We start from the raw sequence: 23,349 nt of genomic DNA on the forward strand, positions 1-23,349 counted from the left end.
ACATCAACGACAACATCGGAATATTTGTTACGGAAGTTACAACTTGTCCTAGAAGCCTTTATCGTCACGGGATGAGAACTGTCATGGATGCCAGCGGGAGACAGACGCATCGCACTATTTAATTCAAAATATGGGAAGTGTCTGTCGGCTGTTTTTTGGTTGTTGCTGTAAATAAGACAGAGAAAGGTAAAGTCACGGAAGAGGCTGCCGCCCGCGGAGTCAGCACAATAAAACCAATTTACATCACTAGATAAATGCAATGGCACATCTACAATACGGGCAGGAGCCTCGGTAATCTGCCTGCGCCCAATTTATTCTGCTGGAACCGTCGGCGGGGGGTTGTCAGATGACCCTTAAAACACACCCCCACCCCCCCCCCGCTTCCCCCTGGTGCACATCTACTAGATAAACCTGTTCTGCAGAACAATTCCCTTATTCCATGGGTGCGATTTAATGTAATGCGATTTTTAGTAAGGTTCCGAAATCGCACCTTATCGTATTTTTCAAAATCGCATTTTTTTGGGGAAGAATTCGACTATTTAATGAGATGCGAATTTGCGGCAAAAACATGCGATATGGTGCGATTTTTAGTGCAATTCGCATCCTATTAAATGTGAGAATTTCTGACTTTTTTTTGTGAAAAAGAGTCTAAAAATCGCACTCTGTTAAATATCGCCCCAGATATTTGCCTGGATTCTACCCACCGTATATAAATCAATGTTCTACGTGTTATTCCGTAACGCCATCGCTATCATGCTTTGTGCATGGTTATTATTATTATTATTATATTCTCCCTCTATATCCACGTGGCTGATTAAGGATGGAAAAAACACCTGTTCTGGAAAAACTTTTTGAAAAACTCATGTTAAGATTTTTTTCATGTCAACCTTTTCTATGTCAACATTTTCAATTGCTTGTGTCAACATTTTGTCCATGTCGACCTAAACCATGTCTACCTTTTTAAGGTGTCAACCTATGGCCATAGACCAGTAGTGTAGGTATGAACGCTCCACTTATTTCATGGGTGTAATATAGAGGGTGATTCGGACCCACTCGGAGGGGTGGGGGGTCTGTGCATTCGAATGAGCGGATTTGGGCATGTGCAGACCCCCCTGTATGAATCGCACTTCCAAGGCATTCACATGGGTCGGCGGAGGGAGGGGGGAGCTGGGGAACGGACAGAGTTTTTTGGGCATTCCCCAGGGAACGCAGTCAGGCCGATACCTGCTGGGCGCGGGCGGCTGATGTCACATGACTTAAACGCCCACCCCCTCATCAGCGGACTCCACCGGAAGTAAAAGTCAGTTCAGACGGTGACCATCCAATGATTTCTTTCTCCTTTGGTCGCATTTGAGCTAGGGATGGCCATCGTTGCAGTCGCCATCGATGGTTGCCATCAATGACAATTCTGCACCCAGCCATCGATAGTGGCAAACTATTTAATGGATAACCATCGATAATTTTAGCTATCAATGGTCATCCATTTTATTGAACTGATTGGCCCGTGGGCAAATCAGAACACGGGGACGGGACTTCCGGGTGTTGGGGGCGGAGCTATGCTCCGTATCCTGGCACCTTGAAAAAAAAAACAGGAAACATCGCTTCTCCTTTGCCATCGATGTAGGGAAACCATCTGGCACTCCCACATCGATGGCAAAAGTATTCGACATCGGCCACAAACCATCAATGATTTAAAATCATCGATGGTCGAGGGCCATCCCTAATTCAAGCAGATGTGTTTGCATTCTCTGGCGGGGGGTTTAGCCAGGTGGCGTTATGCCTCTCGCTAAGTAGTGAACAACCGTTGCATAGCGAGCAGCCCTGAATCACCCTCATAGTTTGTTCTTTTTTTGGGGGGGGGAATGTCTTTATTTAGATGAACGACCTGAGCCCACTACAGTACATCCTCCCTGTAACAGAACCCTCTCGTTACTGCACTCACTGAGGAGCCGCGGGATCCATCACCGGCACAAAGACTATTTTAAAATCACATTAAATGTCAAAACAATGTTTCAAGGGGGCTTATTACCGGCCTTTAATAAGTAAACGGCGCAAATGTCCCCTCTCACAGATAAAGCATCTCAGCGAGAAGAGGCTCCGCGGCATAAAAATGAATAATTGTCACAATATTGTCCTATTTTGCTCTCATCTGTAATAAGTTTGGAAGTTATGTGACATATTGATGCGGGGAAAGAATTAAATGGGTAAATCACTATTTATCTTCCATTGCAGCGGGTGAGCAGGCGGCGCAGCACCGCGCCCGGTACCATGCAGCGATGTATAAGGACGCGTCTATAAGGTGCCCAGTTCCCATTTCTGCCCAATCAATCAAAGAGATTGTTCAATAACAATTCATCCTCAGCAAAATGCCGGCTGCCTGCTTGTGCCAAGTTCACTAACGCCACGGATTGTTTGCCACAAGTGTCAGAGGATGAGTTAGAGCTGCCCGCCGGCGGGACGCGGGTCTGTAACAGACTGTACCAGGCCATTTGCATTCAGGAATTGGCGTCAAATCGTCCATTTAAAAGCATCTTTTCATCTGTTAATGCAGCCACTTTGTAAATTGTTTGTTGTTTACAGAGGAATAAAAAGGTGCAATGATTCACCCCAAAGTGTCTCCATCTCCAAATGAGATCTCTAAACCCCATGAAATAGTGGAAATAAATATTAAAGGGGGGGGGGGGGGGGGGATAGAGGAAGGAGGGGGGAGAGGAAAGTGAGGTAGAGAGAAAGAGAGAGGGGGAGGGAGAGACATATAGAGGAGGAGGAGAGAGAGGAAAGTGAGCTATAGTGATAAAGAGAGAGAGGGGGGGAGAGGAAATTATGCTAGAGTGATACAGAGAGAGAGGGGGGGGAGAGGAAATTGAGCTAGAAGGAGAGAGAGGGAGAGTGACAGAGTGCTACAGAGACAGAGTGATACAGAGACGAGTGATAGAGAGATGGAGTGATACAGAGAATGAGTGATTAAAGAGACTGAGTGATACAGAGATGGAGTAATACAGAGGTGGAGTGATACAGAGGCGGAATGATACAGAGACAGAGTGATACAGAGAAGGAGTGATACAGAGATGGAGTGATACAGAGATGGAGTGATACAGAGGCGGAGTGATACAGAGGAGGAGTGATACAGAGAAGGAGTGATACAGAGATGGAGTGATACAGAGATGGAGTGATATAGATATGGAGTGATACAGAGGCGGAGTGATACAGAGGCAGAGTGATACAGAGACAGAGTGATATAGACATGGAGTGATATAGATATGGAGTGATACAGAGGCGGAGTGATACAGAGGAGGAGTGATACAGAGACAGAGTGGTATAGAGATGGAGTGATACAGTGATGGAGTGATACAGAGAAGTAGTGATACAGAGATGGAGTGATACAGTGATGGAGTGATACAGTGATGGAGTGATACAGAGGCAGAGTGATACAGAGACGGAGTGATACAGAGACAGAGTGATACAGAGGAGTGATACAGAGATGAGTGATACAGTGATGGAGTGATACAGAGGCGGAGTGATACAGAGACAGAGTGATACAGAGAAGGAGTGATACAGAGATGAGTGATACAGTGATGGAGTGATACAGAGGCGGAGTGATACAGAGACAGAGTGATACAGAGAAGGAGTGATACAGAGATGAGTGATACAGTGATGGAGTGATACAGAGGCGGAGTGATACAGAGACAGAGTGATACAGAGATGGAGTGATACAATGATGGAGTTATACAGAGGAGGAGTGATACAGAGGCGGAGTGATACAGAGACAGAGTGATACAGAGAAGGAGTGACACAGAGATGAGTGATACAGTGATGGAGTGATACAGAGGCGGAGTGATACAGAGACAGAGTGATACAGAGAAGGAGTGATACAGAGATGGACTGATACAATGATGGAGTTATACAGGGGAGGAGTGATACAGAGATGAAGTGATACAGAGAAGGAGTGATACAGAGACAGAGTGATACAGAGAAGGAGTGATACAGAGATGGAGTGATACAATGATGGAGTTACACAGAGGAGGAGTGAGACAGAGTGATACAGAGAAGGAGTGATACAGAGATGGAGTGATACAATGATGGAGTTATACAGAGGAGGAGTGATACAGAGACAGTGATACAGAGAAGGAGTGATACAGAGATGAGTGATACAGTGATGGAGTGATACAGAGGCGGAGTGATACAGAGTGATACAGAGAAGGAGTGATACAGAGATGGAGTGATACAATGATGGAGTTATACAGAGGAGGAGTGATACAGAGACAGAGTGATACAGATAAGGAGTGATACAGAGATGGAGTGATACAATGATGGAGTGATACAGAGGCGGAGTGATACAGTGATGGAGTGATACAGAGGCGGAGTGATACAGTGATGGAGTAATACAGATAAGGAGTGATACAGAGAAGGAGTGATACAGAGACGGAGTGATACAGAGGCAGAGTAATACAGAGGTGGAGTGATACAGTGATGGAGTGATACAGAGGGGGAGTGATACAGTGATGGACTGATACAGAGGCGGAGTGATACAGTGATGGAGTGATACAGAGGCGGAGTGATACAGTGATGGAGTAATACAGAGAAGGAGTGATACAGAGGCGGAGTGATACAGTGATGGAGTAATACAGAGAAGGAGTGATACAGAGACGGAGTGATACAGAGACGGAGTGATACAGAGGCAGAGTGATACAGAGGCAGAGTGATACAGAGGCAGAGTGATACAGAGGTGGAGTGATACAGTGATGGACTGATACAGAGGCAGAGTGATACAGAGGCAGAGTGATACAGAGGTGGAGTGATACAGTGATGGACTGATACAGAGGTGGAGTGATACAGAGGGGGAGTGATACAGTGATGGACTGATACAGAGGCGGAGTGATACTCTAACACCAGACAGTTATATATGAATTGCCTGATGGGAGGGATGTCCGCTAGGCTGGCAATTCCCCCTTTGAGAAGTAGGTGTGGTTCCATATGTCACCAGATCTGAGCCCATAGAGCATTTATAGGATGTTCTGAATCAGTGATTACTGCCATCCCCATGGGGTGCTATTTGCACACCTTTACAGTTCCAGACTTTAGTACATGCAATTTCAGGGGCCATGCAAGCTCTTCACACCTTGGGGCCCAACATGACTGGCTATTGTATTCCCGTTTCTTTCTCTGCCTCCTGAATGGGACACTGACCCCATAGCTTGGGCTGTATGGAGAGTGACCTTACAATGCTTATTCTGTGTCCTTCAACTTCTAAAACTTTCCACTTCAAACTCGATTATACGTCTCCTTAATGAGCTCATCTGAGAATGTTCGTGCCCAATTCTACAAAGAATTAGAGACACTTAAATGACAATAAGCTAAAAATTCTCACCACCGAGTGTCCAATAGCACAGACCGAGATACAAGAGTTTCTATCTGACTATACAAAGTGGTGGTAACGCACCAGACAGCGGAGGCGGCTCTGCATGCTGATTACCCAATCAATACTAACCTCTTCCCAGGAATGTCTAAGAAGAGGAGGCAGAACATAAGAGGATGGAACTTCATGGTCCTGAGTCATTTACCTGCTCATATTCCCATAGAGTTGTCCAGGCTACAGTTCTTAAGTAATGTGCACGTAGGGTGGTGGAGGCAACATGTGACACAATGACAACAAACGGTTGATGTGCACTAGGGTGACTGACAAAAGGTCAACATGAGTTTTCGTGATTTTTGAAATTTTTGGGGACTTTTTCAAACTTTAACTTGACATGCTATAGCTGCAATCCCAAAGGCTATATGCGAGAGCTATCAACATGCAAATAGCCAATCAGAAGCTGGATATCGGATATTGGGATGCATCCTATTGTTACTATGTGGCTTCTCAACTTACGTGTGCACCCCCCTAAATTTGCTTATTCTCCACTATTCTGCCTCCCCAACCACAACTATTACAGCGCTGTTTGAAATACTTAATAAAATTCTAGGTTACTCCATCAAGTAATGCTGCTATAGCTAATATCCCTGCAGAAGCGGATTGACACCACATGGGGCCCTAGGCAAGATACCGGTTTGGGGCCCACCTCCCTCCTACAATCCATAGCACTATATATTTGCTCAGTGGCGTAACTATTAATTTTTCTCCCCCCTGCCAATAATGTTGGCAGCGCACACTCCCCCTCTCTCTTCTCCCCTTTCCCCCCCCCACACCACCCCCTCCCTCTTCTCCCCCTTCCCCCCCACCCCACCCAGGTAGAGTTAACCCCCCGCGCGCCTTAACCCTCCAGCGTCCACCGCCGGTCTTGTCTGCGGTCCCGTCCTGGCTCTCCTGGCTCGTGCTGCTAATGAAAAGTGACACAAAAAAATGGCTGCCCCCATATAGCAGAACGTTTTTAAGGATGCTAGAGGAGGCCGCCGCCTACTCTAGCATCCTCAAAAACTGTCTTCTATATGGGGCAGCCAGATGCGGCAGACAGATGCAGTAGGCGACAGCGGGTAACAATAGCCCCGAAGACCCCCCCTCCGGCCCCCACACTTTCTAAGCGCCTCCCCACCGCTGTTGTTACGCCACTGTATTTGCTGCTGATTGTAGGCAACAGCGATAGTGTACCTTGGCATGCGCACAGTCTACCGATAAATGTTCAGCTGCGTGACCATCGGCATTGAGTACAAATCACTGAGGCTCTAGGTCAGTGTTTTTCAACCACCGTTCCATGGTACACAAGTGTGCCTTGAGCTGTTCTTAAGTGTTCCCCCAGATCTAGATATGCCCAAACCAGTTTACAACCACAACCAGTTAAACTATTAATTACTGGTCTCTTCTATTCATGTAAAGGGCCAATGTATTTTATATTTTCTACCTGTGGGGACCATTGTGATTGTTTTTTTATGTGGGGATCTCATGCCCTGTGGGGATCTCAAGGTGTGCCATGTCAATTTAAAAATCTTATTTAGTGTGCCGCAAGGTAAAAAGGCTGAAAATCACTGACCTAGGTCATTTGGAAGTAGGGTCACTACCTGTGTCACATGTACAGCAACCTGATTGCCCACACACAGTGGATGAGACTGTGTGTCCAAACATGTTTTATCCTATCACAGAGCATCAGAGGGTCTCTGGGAGTGTGGGCGGGTCTATGTGATGTCATAACGTCATGTGGTAGTAGAGCAATACTCCTATGGGAATGTTTTGGATGGCCAGGGTATCTTTATGGGGCCCCTTGGGACTTGCTGGGTCCTAGGTGGGTGCCTAGGTGTCTTGTCTCAACAGAATATAATGTTGTGACACTAAGGGCCTTATTCTGGTTTGTGCGGTCCGTTACTAATTCTTTCGGAGGGCGCTTTTTAGCCATCTGCGCTTGCATAGGCAACGCAATGCGCATGTGCCACGCATGGTCTCCGTACTCGTTCTCACTAATACCGTACAGAAATGTGCACCGTATTGACTCGGGAAATATGGGCGTAATATGGGCGTCATTCGGACCTACACAAGGGCGTGGTTTCAATGTGGGCAAAACTGGGCGTAAATCTGGTCGTACACGAGGGAGTGCACTAACTGTGGTAGGCGTGCATTCGGACAAGACACCGACTGCAAACGAACCAACACACCTGAAATATGCGGTCTTCATAAGCAAGTTTCACTTTGCGGAGACCACTTGTTCATGCGCTAGGCATTCGGTTCGCCCAATTAGTACGCCCGCACCTGAAGCACTCTCAGCTGACCACAATACAATCCACTCCTCTACTCATTAGTGATTAATTACACTCTTTTCACAGGTTCAATTGGAACCACTAAGACAGGTAAAGAGGCAACAATGAATTAATACCCCTTCACATGATGTAAGGGTTAATCTAAAGTGGTAGTAATGTGTTTAAGTATCAATTAGGAATTAATTGATTACAATTAAAAACAATCCCTTTTTTATGAGGTTGCCTAATTGCATAAGTGTGTCATGTGGCAGATGTAAGAGTTCCGATTACAGTAGTGATGTTTGCGTAAATACACCGCATCGGTGCGTACGGGCAGCTTGTGTCGCGACAAAAGCTGTTAGCTGCATCGGAGAAAGCCGGTTCAGCCCGCTGATAGTGCGGGCTGACCGGCTCTGCTGCAAAGACACCAGCGCTGGATCCTGGATCGGTAAGTATGTGGTTGTAAAAGTGAGGTGTGTGGATGTGTATGTAATAAAGTTATACTTCTCTGTGTGTGTGCTTTATTTTATCATTCTTTTTACAGGTGGACTACAAGTCCCAGCGGGCCCATTAATGCCCCGCATGCTGGGACTTGTGGTTCTCCAAGTCCCAGCTTGCGGGGGAGTTCTGCTGGGACTTGTAGTTCTCCTGTGTTAAGCAATGTTAGGAATATGAATTTAACACTATCAGGCCGGCGTCCAATGGCCAGGGACGCCGGTGAAAGCCCCGGGCTTCAGCCCTGGACGGGTGAAGCCTGGGGGGGGACCACTTTATTGGGGGGGTCCCCACTCCTCCAGGTACCCCGTCAAAGGCTGACCAGCCCCGGTGCTCATGGTACGGCCGGGGGACCTTGTGTAAAAAGTGTCCCCCGGCTGTGGCATGACACTGCGGGCTATTGGAGTCCGGGGCTGGTTTCAGAAATACGGGGGACCCCTACGCTTTTAGTCCCCCGTATTTTTGGAACCAGGTCCGGCTCAATGAGCACGGGGCTGGTTATGTACAGGAGGGGGGACCCCACGCGGTTTTTTTTTTTTTTTTTTTTTACTTTTACACATATTTTACCAAAGAACCATACACAGATCACAATGATCTGTGCATGGTTCTGACAAAATCACCATGTTTCAGACAAAATCGCCAGTCAGGATCAGGTCTATTTTTTTTTTGCTGTTTAGACCATTTTTTTTGGCGATTTCCAAATTTGCATCTCATTAAAAATGTGAATTGTATATTTTTCAATGGGGAAAACATCTGGATGCGAATTCCGGAGTTAAAAAAAACGCACTTTCAAAAAGTGCGATTTCGCGGCAAATCCTGCATTTTTTGCCGATTTTTGCATCTCATTAATTCGGGAAAAAGTGCGAAAACGGCCGTTTTTGCGAGAAAAATCGCCAAAAACCCAACATCGACCTCTAATAAATGTCACCCAGGGTGTATCAAAACTTCAAACATCTTTGAGGCAGAGGGTGAGAGACCAGTAAATGCGTCCCACCAATGATGCATCTTGGATGTCAGATTCGATTTTGATCATTTTTCCAGCAATAATTGTCGTGGTCACTTTTGGGGGTTTATTCTAGTTCATTCTTTCTGACAAAATCCTTCTTAGATGGACAAAACCATGTGCACTGCAGGGGGGCAGATGTAACATGTGCAGAGAGAATTAGATTTGGGTGAGTTATTTTGTTTCTGTGCAGGGAAAATACTGACTGCATGATTTTACACTTCAATATAGATCTCACTTTGAAGAAAAACCCCACCCAAATCTAATTCTCTCTGCACAAGTTACATCTGCCCCACCTGCAGTGCACATGGTTTTGTCCATCTAAGAAGGATTTTGTCAGAAAGAATGGACTAGAATAACCCCCTTGATGTTCCTTAATACTAGTATTTAATAATTGTATATGTGCCTGAATATGTTCTGATTCATTAAGCAAAGCTTTCAATTTGTTTAGATTAAAATCCCAAGTAGGTATGTGAGTATCATGTGGCCTCCAAAACTGAATTACTTTCTCATGTTGTTCTTCAAACAATATATATGTTTGATTCTCCTAAATTAAGGATGGTATATTTGCTAAACATCCTATAAAAAGAACTTTCATTCCTGGAACAGGCAATTGGTCAGTTACCAAACATACCTGCTGGGGAGCAATCTCAATCAACATTCTTTAAGCAAGTGGTAATATAGTCCATTGACAAACATTAATTCCTTGCTGCAATAAACATGGTTCGTATACTGCTTATTGTATATTACAAATCTTACCTTCTAAAGATTGTGTGCATACTGTATATCTAAAAATGTAATAGGGTGCGATTTTTTTGCTTGCTAAAAAATCGCACCAAATCGCATCTTTAAAAATCGCATTTTTGCCGTGAATTCGCATATGTAATGAGATGCGAATTTGAGGCAAAAAAGTGTGATGTGGTGCGATTTCGGGTGATTTTTAGACTTGAAAATGTGCGCATTTTCAGACATGCAATTTTGTGTAAAAAAAAAATGACGTGGGGTCCCCCCTCCTGAGCATAACCAGCTCCGGGCTCATTGAGCCGGACCTGGTTCCAAAAACACGGGTGACAAAAAGCATAGGGGTCCTCCGTATTTCTGAAACCAGCCCCGGACTCTTGGACCGGTCCTGGTTCCAAAAATACGTGGGACAAAAAATCAGATGGTCCCCCATATTTTGAAACCAGCAACGGGCTCCAACAGCCCGCGGTGTCATGCCACAGGCGGGGGACACTTTTTATATAAGGTCCCCAGGCCAAAAGAGGAGCACCGTGGCTGGTCAGCCTTGGACGGGGTACCTGGAGGAGTGGGGACCCTCCCAATAAAGGGGTCCCCCCCCCAGGCTTCACCCGTCCAGGGCTGAAGCCCGGGCTGTCACCGGCATCCGCGGCCAGTGGATGCCGGCCTGACAGGGTTAAATCTGACATACCTAACATTGCTTTATACAGGAGAACTACAAGTGTCAGCAGACCTCCCCCGCAGGCTGGGACTTGGAGAACCACAAGTCCCAGCATGTGGGGCATTAATCCACCTGTAAAAAGAATGTTAAAAGAAAAGACACACACACAGAAAAGTATAACTTTATTACATACACATCCACACACCTCACTTTTACACCCACATACTTACCGATCCAGGGTCCTGCGCTGGTCTGTCTGCTCCACAGCCGGCTCACCCCACACTGACAGCGGGGTGAACCAGCTTTCTCTGTTGCAGCTAACAGCCTCTGTAGTGCTACAGAGGCTGATAGCATGGTTGGCTTATGCGTCTCCATAGAGACGCATAGTTCAGCCAATAAGGGCTGAGCTATGCGTCTCCATGGAGATGCATCGGCCAATCACGCTATCAGCCTCTGTAGCAAAATGCAATTTTTTTTCCCATGAATCGCACCCTATTACATGTGCAATTTTTGGAAACGTGCGATTTCGACTAAAAATCGCACATGTCTAAAAAATCGCCCCCTATTACGTTTCGCCCTCTGTGTTCTATTTTTCTCATCTAAATACATACCATTCATTTTAGTCATCCAGTACCATTGAGGGCCCAAAAGCAATGGCGGGACTATATACTTACACATTACTGATTGTTTCGTTCCATTATACATTACCAATGTTCCCATACACATTGTATCATTACATTGCATTTTCTGAGCGTCAATATGTACCCAAAAACTGCTCCATGACAGTCTTGTCTCCAAATCTGTTCATTACCGGTCATCAACATGCTTTGCATTGACCCCTTTTGTGACTCTTCATTCATAGTCTTCAGAGTACATATTGTCCAATTAACAAACTTATTAACATTGGTGTCAAAACCTTGATCAAAATACAACGAGGCAGAAATCAATTGGTTAGTCAATGTATGTACACCAGCTGATATTTTTGCTGGTTCAAAAATAGTTGGCATCCATTGTGCCTGTAAAGTCAGTCCATTATTGATTTTACTTCCAGCAGTATGCATTCTATTAGCTAAAGTTTCAATGTCCCAACTATTGAGTACTCCAGTTACTGTTCCCACCCCTCCCAACAAAGTGTCATACCATGCTCGTTTTCTCCTAGCTAAACATTCTACATTGGATTGTGGAAACACTATTTGGGCTAATATTACAGTCTTTTGTGCATTGATTCCAACACGTTCACAAGTATCTGGCAGTCTTTTGACTTGGCCTGGATCTATTTTGGCAATATGAGTCAATGTTTATAAACACCAGATATTGTCCCCAAGATGTACGATTGTCAAGTACTGTAGCATTAGTACACACCAAAGTATCAATTTCTGTAATATTAAATTTCCATTCATATTGTTCTTTATGTTCTAGGGAACAATTTCTTACACTTCTTACTCGATCCCGCAGTGGCCGATATGGAAAAGTTGACCCTCGTGAGCAACAACTAATATTTACACTGGATATAACATCCCTTTTCCCTGTTGTATTATGCAAAGCATATGTGGGACGGTATCCTGTATTATCAGCCACCGGTCCACTCCATCGAGTTCCTCCGAAAGTTAAATTGGCAATAAAGCACCTGGTATTGCTGGCACAGGTAAAGTTGTCCTGCTTTCGTGGTTTGGAATCATTCTTCCATCCCCAACGGGTCACAGAAGCGTTGTCTCGTTCCACCGGAACTCCAGGCGTCCAAGCTTCTCCGACGTTTACAGCCAGTAGCAGCATACCAAGGATTCCAAGGGGTATAAAGATGGATGTAGGAATCTGTAATGTAAACAGGTCTGATCATTCACGTAAGTAACATTTTTCTTGTGGAACGCACTCCCACTTTTCCTGACCTGGCTTCATTACCAATAAGACTCGGTCCTTGCCTACTGCAATGACTTCAGCTTGCTCGGGCGGTCCTTGAGTCTCCCAAATTTTGGCTCCTACATTGACAGTATCAGAGGATCCAAAACCTTTGTCTCCTCTCACAGTCAAAGTAGGGCTTCTTCCTCCTTCAAATTTTGGATTAATATTGGGATCAATAGCAACTGGGCTATACGGCCCCGTCTGCTACTATAAAAGGCTCTTTTCCAGAGTTATGTAAGATTACCTTCAACTCTCCTTGGTAATCTTGGTCAATAACTCCTCCTACAACCATAAGTCCTTTACTGCCCTTGCCTGATCTGGTTGATAATTGACCCTAATACCCTTCTGCTATTTTGCATCCTATCCCTGTGGGAATCACCTTAGTGGCTGATGGTACTATAACTTCTGAATGTAGTGCATGCAAATCTGCCCCTGCTGAGTAAGGGGTAGCTCTAAATGGTTCTTTTGCCTGTTTGTCTGTTTTCCAATATATCAAACTGTCTATTTTGCTAGTATTGATGGTTAGATTAGGGGTCAACATCCTCACTAAAGGTGTAGTTGACTCTGTCAACGGTCGATTATTGAGGGTCTGTAATGCTTCAGACAGATTGTCCCTCCATTGACCATACCCATCGTTGGAGCTCAACTTTTTCAAAGTAGTTTTGAGAAGGCCATTCATTCTCTCTATTAACCCTGCCGCTTGAGTGTAATATGGAATATGGTATACCCACTCAATGTTATTGTTTTGGGCATAATCCTTCACCTGTTGTCCCGTAAAATGAATATCATGATCTGATTGTATTTGTAATGGCATACCATAGTATTGTACTATTGTCTCTAGTGTCCTAATAGTACTCCATTGTGTTGCTGCTTTGCATGGGAAAGCAACCAACAATCCTGAAAATGTGTCTCTTGCTGTGCAAATATATTTACACTAGGTGATTCATCGCGCCCTACGGGCGCTCTTCACACCGTCGTAAGGGGCTGCACCCCCTTAATTTGTGAACATTTGTATATGAGAAAGATGGTTAGAATTGTATGAAAGATGCCTGTTTTGCAACTTGAGTTATAGGTGAAATGTGTTAAATAGAGAGCATATGATGTGGAAGGGGGTGTGTATTGTTTTGTTTAATTAAAAAGCGGTTACAGAGTAAGATGTACATTGATAGTGTGGATGGTACAGTGACATTTGTGGGTGTGGGGGGGGCTGTGTGTGCATGTTGTTTAGGTGTGTGTGTGTGTGCAATAGTATAGTAGGGTGTTTTTGAGTCAGCGGCTCCCCACTGGCGGAGGTCACGACACAGGAAAACAGGAGGCTGGGTAGTGATAGGGGTGTGTGGGAATAAGGGGGACTAAAGAGGAGGGTGGGAGATACTGTGCAGCTTCTGCCAGTGGGTGAGGGTCCAGTGTGGCAGTACAGGAGTACAGGATGGTGGCCCTGAGTCAGTGTCTCCTCCTACTGGGTGGGAGTTAGTGTCCATGAGAGCAGGAGGCTGGGCTATGAGGCATGATAGGGGCATGTGGGCAAAACAGCGTCAGCGACTCCCCAGTGATGGAAGTTACGGTTCAGGAGAGCAGAAAGCTGGGTAGTGATAGGGGTGTGTGAGTATACGGGGGACTAAAGAGGGGCTTAGGGGTGCCGTGAATTGTGGGAGGGGCGCGGGGGGTGCCGTGAATCAAGGGAGGGAGGGGGCGCAGGTGTCCGCGAATCGCGGGAGAGGGCGGGGGTCTGCAAAGCGTGGGAGGGGGCGTGAATTGCGGGAGGGGGGGGTTGCGAATTGCGGGAGGGGGGGTGTGCGGGGGGTGACGTGAATCGTGGGAGGGGGCGTGAATCGTGGGAGGGGGGGTGCCCGGGGGGTCCGTGAATTGCGGGAGAGGGGGGCACGGGGCGCGATGAATCACCTAGTTCAGTGGTTCCCAACCCTGGTCCTCAAGTACCCCCAACAGTGCACATTTTCCAGGTCACCCGGCAGGTGCACTCATTATTCAGGCACATTTAAAACAATCCACAGGTTGAGCTAATTACAGCACTTGTGATTCTGTGTGGAGACCTGCAAAACATGCACTGTTGGGGGTACTTGAGGACCAGGGTTGGGAACCACTGACCTAGTTGGTTATATATTCTTGTAGAAGGATGGTAGGATGTTGCTGTCATTCAGAATGCATTTACATAAACAGTAATAGTAGCAGTAAAAGATCTGACTTAAAACACCTACAGTAAAACAGAACAGGTGTTATCTCTTATATATTTGGCTACATCTGTCAATCATCTGCGGCTGTAACGCTGGGCGGGGTCACACACCACCCAGCCAGCCAGCAAAATCGTAGCCAAATATATAAGAGAACAGAACACACCTATGCCCAGAGGCGTAGCTCCTGGCGCCGGAGCTCTGCCGCCGGCTCCCCCGCCCTGCTAATACAGCCAGTGTGTGAGTGTGCGCGAATGCAAGGGAGACTTCGGGGGACGGAAGGAAGCCCAGGTTCTCCGCAGTTGCGGCACGCCCCCAACAGTGACAGCGGCGGACGGGCCCGGCGCACACTTGATGTACACAAATTGTGCGCACTGCCCTGGCTCCCCTGGGACATGCGTCGGCTGGGAGTCCACCTCCGGAGCTTTGACTCCCGTGTCCCGCACTGTGCCCCCTGCTGCTGCCAAAAAGACAGAAGCTGCCTCCCATCCCACCAGGGAGCAGTATCGGCTCCTGCCGTCCTTCACCGTCCCTCTGACGATGCCCTCCCCCCCTGCTGGCAGCAGCACGCAGGAGGGAAGCTGCCTCTTTTCTCCCCCACTCCCACCCCACACCGAGCACAAGAGACAGCTGCAGCACATCTCTACTCTGTGTAGCTGCTCTGGTCTCCTCCCATCACCACAGCAGCAGTGAAGTCAGCAAATGTTGGGCGGCCTGGCTGGACTGGGAACAAAATGTAAGTGGCACTTTTGAGGGGCATTGTGAAAGCTGCACTACTGTTGGCATTACATTTATAAGCAGTGGGGGCATTACATTCAACCATGTGTGGCATAATGTGTAATGGGCATCACAGTGTGCAGCATATTGTGTAATGGGCAGTACAGTTTGTGGCATAGTGTGTAGTGTGCATTACGGTGTGTGGCTTAATGTGTAGGGGGCATTACGGTGCGTGGCATAATGTTAGTCCCCTCCGCCGCGCAAGGGTCCCACCTACTACAAATGGGGGGGGGGCGCAAAACATGCCCTAGCTCCGGGCACCGTGGAACCTAGCTACACCACAGCCTATGCCCAACTAACCCCCGCAATAACGCACACCTTGAAACAAGCAATGCACCAAAATCCACCAGCACGGTCCCTGTGCCCCGGCTTCTGCGCTCAGGGTAGTCAGTGTCGCGTCACACCTCTCGCGGGAACATGCTCCGCACACACACTGTGCCGAGAAAGCCGTGCGCCCGCTGACTCCTGCTGCAAACCCTGCGCTGAGGCCCGCAGCCCCGCAAGACGCCTTTACACTGCGCCCGCTGCCTCCTGCTGCCAACCCTGCGCTCAGCCCCGCAAGCAGACTTTAACCTGCGCCCGCTGCCTCACACTTCCTCCTGCCAGCACAGCCTGCCTGCGGCCGCAGCCTGCCACCCCGCTAGCCTGCAGATGCCGCCTGGCACACCACCCACCTTCACAACTACTGTGGCTGATGCCTGGCAACACCGGCTGCCTGCACCCGCTGCCTGGCACCCCCTCCTGACGCAAACATACTCTGGCCGATGCATGCCACCACCGGCCACCTGAGCCAGCTGCCTGCCACCCCCTACTGGCTCACAACTACTGTGGCTGATGCCTGCCACCATTGCCCGCCTTGGACACCAACAGGCCACTCATCTATACCACCAACGGATAAAAGGTACTTTTCACACACCATTGTAACACACACACACTTTCTTGCCACAACTATACCACCCCATGCACACCTACCTACACTTACAGCACAGCAATAACATCCATAACACTACATAACACCACCCCACAACACCACACCACCAACGCCCCCATTAATGCCCAAAATTGCTTTGTAAAAGCAAGACTTTCAGCAACCCCACAACACCACACCACCAAGGCCCCTATTAATGCCCATAATTGCTTGGTAAAACCAAGACTTTCAGCACCAATGTGCAACCTGATGGACGCAGGGACAGGCCTCCTAAAGGAGCCTCTCCTTGCGATGCACGGAGCATGGCCCTCTATGTATGCGCCGTTACGCGCTGAGCCACACCCCTTCCCCAAAACACCCTCACCCCACTTACCCTTGCCCACTCATTCCTACGAATATTTTGTTGTCATTTTAATGGGGCGCAGCCCCCTACGACGGTGTGAAGAGTGCCCGTAGGGCGCGATGAATCACCTAGTATATTATACAAAGAATTGGTTGATGATGTGTAGGTTGACGTGCACATAATTGTCACTGTAAAAAAATTGCTACAAGAAAAAATCAACACAGAAAGGTCAACACATGTAAATGTTGACATAAGTGTGGCACTTCATTGGTGTCCATGTCAACACATGAGAATGAATATGAAAACATTCAAAAAAGAAAAATAAATCTTCAAAAACTCATGTCAACCTTTTTCATTGTCGACCATAGCTGTGTCAGTGTTTTGCATGTGCCATTTAATCCTGGGGTTGCCGTGAATCGCGAGCGGGGGTGGGGGGGAGGGAGGAGGTGAGGGGTGTCCGCGAATCACGGGAGGAGGGGTTGTGGGTGGATGCCGTGAATTGCTGGAGGGGGAGTTGCGGGGGGTGTGGGTGCCGCGAATCGTGGGAGGGGGGGACGCGGGGGGTTGCAGTGAATCGTGGGAGGGTGAGTCGCGGGGGGTTTGCTGCAATGACAGGAGGGGGGGTCAGGGGTGGGTGGGGGGGTACCGCGAACCGCAGGAGGGGGGCCCGGGGGGTTGGCGCAAATCGTTGGGGGGGGGTCGTGGGGTGTCATGGGGTGGGGCCGCAAATCGCGGGAGTCACCGCAAATTGCGGGGTGTGTGCTGCGAATCGCGGGAGGGGGGTCGCCGGGGGGTGCCGCGAATCGAAAAAGAAAAAATCAACATAGAAAGGTCAACACATGTAAATGTTGAGATAAGTGTGGCACTTCATTGGTGTCCATGTCGACACATGAGAATGAATATGAAAACATTGAAAAAGTGAAAAATAAATCTTCAAAAACTCATGTCAACCTTTTTCATTGTCGACCATAGCCATGTCAGTGTTTTACATGTGCCATTTAATCGTGGGGTTGCCGTGAATGGGGGGGGGGGGAGGTGCATACCTCCCAACATGACCCTCTCCAGGAGGGATACATTGCTCTGTTTCTGGACTTTCTTCTTAATTTATGGATTACCATCACCTGTGCTTAAACACCTTTCTTATCAATTACCCTGTTTAAAACAGGTGATGACAATCATATATTAAGATGGAAGTCCACAAACAGAGCATTCTGTCCCTCCTGGAGAGGGTCATGTTGGGAGGTATGGAGGTGTGGGGCGCTCACCTGGTGTGTCTGGTAAGTAGCTGTGTCTTTGCTGTGTAACATGGAGAGGCAGAGGGTGTCTGGCACTGTCTGTGGGCTCACTGGGCTGGTTCTCTGTCATGTGAGTCAGTCATGTGAGTCAGAGGCTCCACCCAGCGTTACAGCTTCAGACACACTTTGAGTGACAGATGTAGCCAAATATATAAGAGATCCTCTGCTTTCAGTAAGAGGCCCTACAAAATCTATTTGCCATATTTGCCCTGGTGGCTTACCTCTACCAATATGTCCCATGACCGTGTGTGGTACTTCACTTTTCTGCATGTGTTGACACAAAGGTCACTGCAATATTACAGGTTTTACGATATCCATCGTAATAGGAAGACTCCTATCCTGTGCCCACCTGTTTTTCTCGCAGGTGTCCTGACTTTTGATGTGCCCAAAGGGCTGTACCATGGAGCCATGTTTGTGTTTCTTCGCTATTTTGCGTTTCAGCCACTGTAGCAGTCTTGGGTTTAATGCAGGGGTGGGCAACAGGTGGCCCGCACTGCTCGCGTCTGGCCCACCACTCCCAAGTCCAGCACAATGACAAGCGGCCCCCACAATGTTTATAATCGGAAAGGTGAGGTCCTGCCTCTGCCGATGCATGACCGGTGACGCGCCATCCCCGCACAGCATTACTGGGAGTGTGGGAGGAGATGCGGTCACGTGACCTTGTGTAGGTAGGGGTTCCACTGCAACGGGGCACATAATGCTGTTAAGATGGCCCTGCCAACCTATGCTGCCGCAACCGCCACTAAAACGAGCCGGGCCGGGGTATTTCCGCCCTCCTCCTGTGATGTGAGTGACATGCTAAGATGCTAGGAGGCGGGTGGGGCGGAGCTTCTTGTGCAGTGGGGGTTGGAGGCAGCTGTGTTAAGGTAGAATTGCTGCTGGGTCCTGAGGGTGGGGGAATGCATAATAAAGGTAGAAGCTACCTCCGTTTTACATCCCATCTCCCCCAGGACCCAGACAGCAGCATATACAGATAGAGCCATCCTCATCTAGCCCTCTCTGGAGAGCCGTGGTGAGCCAAGGCTTCTTGTTCTCAGCTGCAGTACAATACATAGAACAATACAGTTGGAGAAGGGGATTAGCAGAGAAATCCGATAATTCACTTAATCTTATTAAAGGGCGAGATGAGGATGGCTCCATCTGGATACAAGATATTTTGTGTGCGGCCCTCGAATATTTACTGGAAGTGTAAAGCGGCCCCCCAGCCAAAATAGTTGCCCACCCCTGGTTTAATGGCTGCCAATGAGTCAAGAGGCATGTGAGCATCTACGTGAAACACAGTCACCTTAGTACTTTTCACAATGTCAGATAAGATAAGATAAGATGTTTATTGTCATTGTAAAACTATAAGGAAATTGTAACACAACAAAATTATATTCTTGGACACAGGAGAATGCAAATTAACAATTTTGGTTAAAATCAGTAATTGCAGCTGGGAAAAAGCTTTTTTTCAAACGTGAGGTTCTGGACCTAATGCACCTTAACCGTTTGTTAGATGGTAAGAAAGTGAAAATACGATTGTAAGGGTGGTGGCAATCCTGCATAATACTGTTCCTGTTTCGCCTACAATTAATGATAAAAATATCTTCCAAAGAGGACAAATCACAGCCAATAATGGCCTCTGCGGTGCGCATCACCCGTTCTAATTTCTTACGATCTTTATTTGTACTGTTTCCGAACCACACTACAATGCAATATGACATGATGCTTTCAATACCACATTTATAAAACCTGATCAAGTTCTCTTGGGAGAATTTGGCTGCTCTAAGCTTCCTCAAAAAGAATAAGCGTTGCTGGGCCTTCTTAGCCATCGCTGTAATGTTTGAAGACCAAGTTAAGTCGTGTGAAATAATAACCCCTTATAACTTAAACTCCGTCACCCTCTCCACCTCCAAGTTAACAATAAATAGAGGCGGCAACTCCGACTTCCTACCTCTTCTGAAATCAATAATAATTTCTTTTGTTTTAGTCAGGTTTAACAATAAATTATTTTCTCTCCCCCAATTCACTAGGGTACTAACCTCCTCTCTATAGGCATACACCTCCCCATTCGTAATAAGTCCCACAACCGTGGTATCGTCTGCAAACTTGATTATTAGATTTGTATCCGCCTGCGGACAACAATCATAGGTAAATAAAGAAAATAAAAGTGGGCTTAATACACACCCTTGGGGGGTGCCTGTACTGATCCTCAGAGCTTGGGACACACGACCTCCAAGTTTAATTTGTTGTGGCCCGTTAATCAAGAAATCTAAAATCCAGTTACATAACATGACTGAGAAGCCTAAGCTCCGCCGTTTAGTTACCAATATATTGGGGAGAATCGTATTAAACGCGGAACTGTAATCAATAAAAAGCAACCTAACATAGGTATCTGGCTTTTCCAAGTGTGAAAGTGAAGAATGGATAACGGACAACAGCGCATCTTCAGTTGATCTTTTAGGCTTATAGGCATATTGGCTGTTGTCAAAGCCAACAGGTAAGTGACTTAATATGTACCAACACTAACTTCTCAAAGCATTTCATAATGAGGGGGGTCAGGGCTATTGGACGAAAGTCATTAAGACTTTCAATTTTTTTTTGGAATAGGGACAACTGTAGTGGACTTGAATATTTCGGGGACAATACCAGTTTGCAATGACATATTAAAAATTAAGGTGAAAATCATGGTTAATTCGCTAGCACAACCCTTCAGGAACCTACCCAGGATTCCATCTGGGCCGGCAGCTTTCCTGGCGTTAACCCCTAACAGGCCATTCCTCACCTCATCTTCCCCAAGGGCAAATATTGATTTGTCTCCTAAAAGGCGGAATTTACATACAACCGACCTATTGTCCCTCTCAAATCTAGCATAAAATTGGCTTAGGTCATCTACCAAAGATGCCTCAGCCGTGTCGGACAAGGGACTCATATATTATTGTTGGTCAAGTTATGGATACCCCTCCACATGCTCCTAGAGTCATGATCATTCCTAAATTGTAATTCAAATTTTCTATAATATTCCTTTTTGGCTTTACATATTCCCTTCCTTAAGAGAATTCTGGCTTCCCGGTACACAACCAAATCCCCTCCTCTAAAAGCCTGGTCCCTACTATATAGTAAGGAACGCACTTCTCCATTTATCCACGGCTTATTATTAGAAAATTGTTTAGCAAATTTCTGGACAGTAACATTACCAATGCACCAATTTATATAAGACAATATAGTAGAAGTCAAGTCCACGTCTACTAACGAGTCATTAGTGGATTCCTGAATCAAAAAATTCTAATCCGTGGTACCAAAACAGTCCTGTAGATCGTCCAATGCTCCATTCGGCCAAATACAGACCGAGTTTTTAACAGGTTTAACACGTTTAGCGACAGCCTTGTACTTCGGTGCAAAAAATAATGATGCATGATCCGATAAACCTAAGTGGGAACGCACCACTGTTTTGTAAGCATCTTTGATATTACAATAAAGTTGATCCAAAATATTTCCCCCACGAGTGGGAACAAATACAGATTTATACAATTTAGGTAGCACATTCTTAAGATTGGCCTTATTAAAGTCCCCCGCTATAAGGAACAAACCATCAGGGTGATTTGTTTGTTGCTTGGCAACAGCAGTATGCAGAATCTCCAGCGCACCTTTAGCGTCCACCTGGGGTGGAATATAAACTGCCATTACAATAACAGCAGTAAACTCACGTGGCAAATAGAATGGCCGGCATTTCACCATTAGAAATTCCACCTCTGGAGAACAAGACTTTTCCAGGATGGAAGCATTAGTGCAGTATTTGTTATTAATATACATGCACAAGCCACCACCTCTGGTTTTACCTGAGTCAAGAGTTCTGTCAGCTCTGAACAGCGTTCTATCAGGTAAGAGAACCCCATTATCAGGAATGCTTGAGTTCAGCCAGGTTTCAGTAAAGATGGAAATTGAACAGGAACAGGTTACAATTGGCCATGCTTAGCAGCAGCTCATCCATTTTATTAGCCAGAGAGCGGACATTGGCAAGGTATATACTTGGCAATGAGGGTCTGAATGGAGCAGCTTTTAATCCACTCAGCAACCCTGCCCTCTTACCCCGCTTCTGCTTCCTTTCTCTGAGGGGGTCCCGCTTTTGCCGCTGCCTAGGCCTCCAGGCTCCCCCAGGCTCAGCGCTGCTCTTCCCGCCATTTGGTATCGGGCTCCAGCCTCCGCTGCCAAAGATTACATCTTTTGGCGCGACCGCCGGCCAGCCTCTATGCATACAGCAGCGCATCCCGGAACTTGCAGCTCCACTATCTGTGTAAGCGATGCCGGCTCTCCTGAGCATCAGGAGCTCGAGCCGGTTGTACTGCACACGGCCAGCCGCCTCCACCAGGAGCATTGCGGCAATCAGGAACACCAGCCTCCCGCTTGTTCTCCCCGTTATCTGTGTGCCAAGAGCCGCAGCACCGGAGCGCGCCTCCATCTTCAGCGCGTCTCGCTATGTTTGTTTGCACCCTAAGGAGAGTCTTCAATGTCTTCAATTTCCTTCCATATCTCTGATCCCCAAATCTCTTTCCCATGAATTTTCCATTCATGGCTTTTCCAGCTCATCATCCAAGTAGCCAGACCATTGGCCACTGACCATGAGTCCGTATACACATAACACTGTCCTCCTTTTTCCTGTCTTAATGCCAAGAATACAGCATACAATTCAGCATACTGGCTACTCTTACCATCTCCTTCCATCACCAAAGTTTTCTATAACTTAGGATTTAAAGCTACTGATATCCACTTTCTGGATCCTGCGACATAGCTGGCTGACCCATCCGTAAACCATGTATGTGTTTGTTCTTTTTCTGTTAATTGAGAATATGGTATTCCCCATCTCACAGGTGACTCTTCTAATTGTGTCTTACCCTTGGGTTGACTGTCATATGGAGGTGCATCTGCTACTTTTTCATAAACTCCACACAGACTTAGGCATTCATCCACACTCACCCCACTTATCTAAGAAATAAAGACGCGTACAACTGAATGGGCTTAAAGGGGACGGCTTATTTATTTTGAGCAGGGGCGGCCTATTTGAATCTAACTAAAATTTATGTCCCTGCTCTAACTAAGGTGGCGGGCAAAGAACGGCATGCAAAATAAATAACATTGCTGGAAAATAACAAAGTAATAAAAATAACAAACTCCGGATCTAAGGGCCAATTGCCCTTAATTGCCAAGGACCGGCCACCTGCCAGCGTCCAAGACAACGGCTCAATTATGAAGCGGACTTTTCAAAAGGGGCCAATTGCCCTTAAGGCCAGGGGGCTGATCTTCTGCTTCTGCCCCTGACCTCGCAAATAGCACTAAGGCAGAGCTCACCACTCTGCCCGAGTCATCAAAAAATTGGGCCATC

The 23,349-nt window shown here is 46.9% G+C and overlaps 1 protein-coding gene across 1 annotated transcript in view; it reads left to right on the top strand.

Moving 5' to 3' along the window:
• Positions 1-23,349, top strand: part of ST6GALNAC3 (ST6 N-acetylgalactosaminide alpha-2,6-sialyltransferase 3) — a 377,640-nt gene that overhangs the window by 245,233 nt on the left and 109,058 nt on the right. The window lies entirely within an intron of this gene.

The sequence above is a fragment of the Crinia signifera genome, chromosome 8 (assembly GCF_055691185.1).
Source record: "Crinia signifera chromosome 8, ASM5569118v1, whole genome shotgun sequence".
Taxonomy (NCBI): domain Eukaryota; kingdom Metazoa; phylum Chordata; class Amphibia; order Anura; family Myobatrachidae; genus Crinia; species Crinia signifera.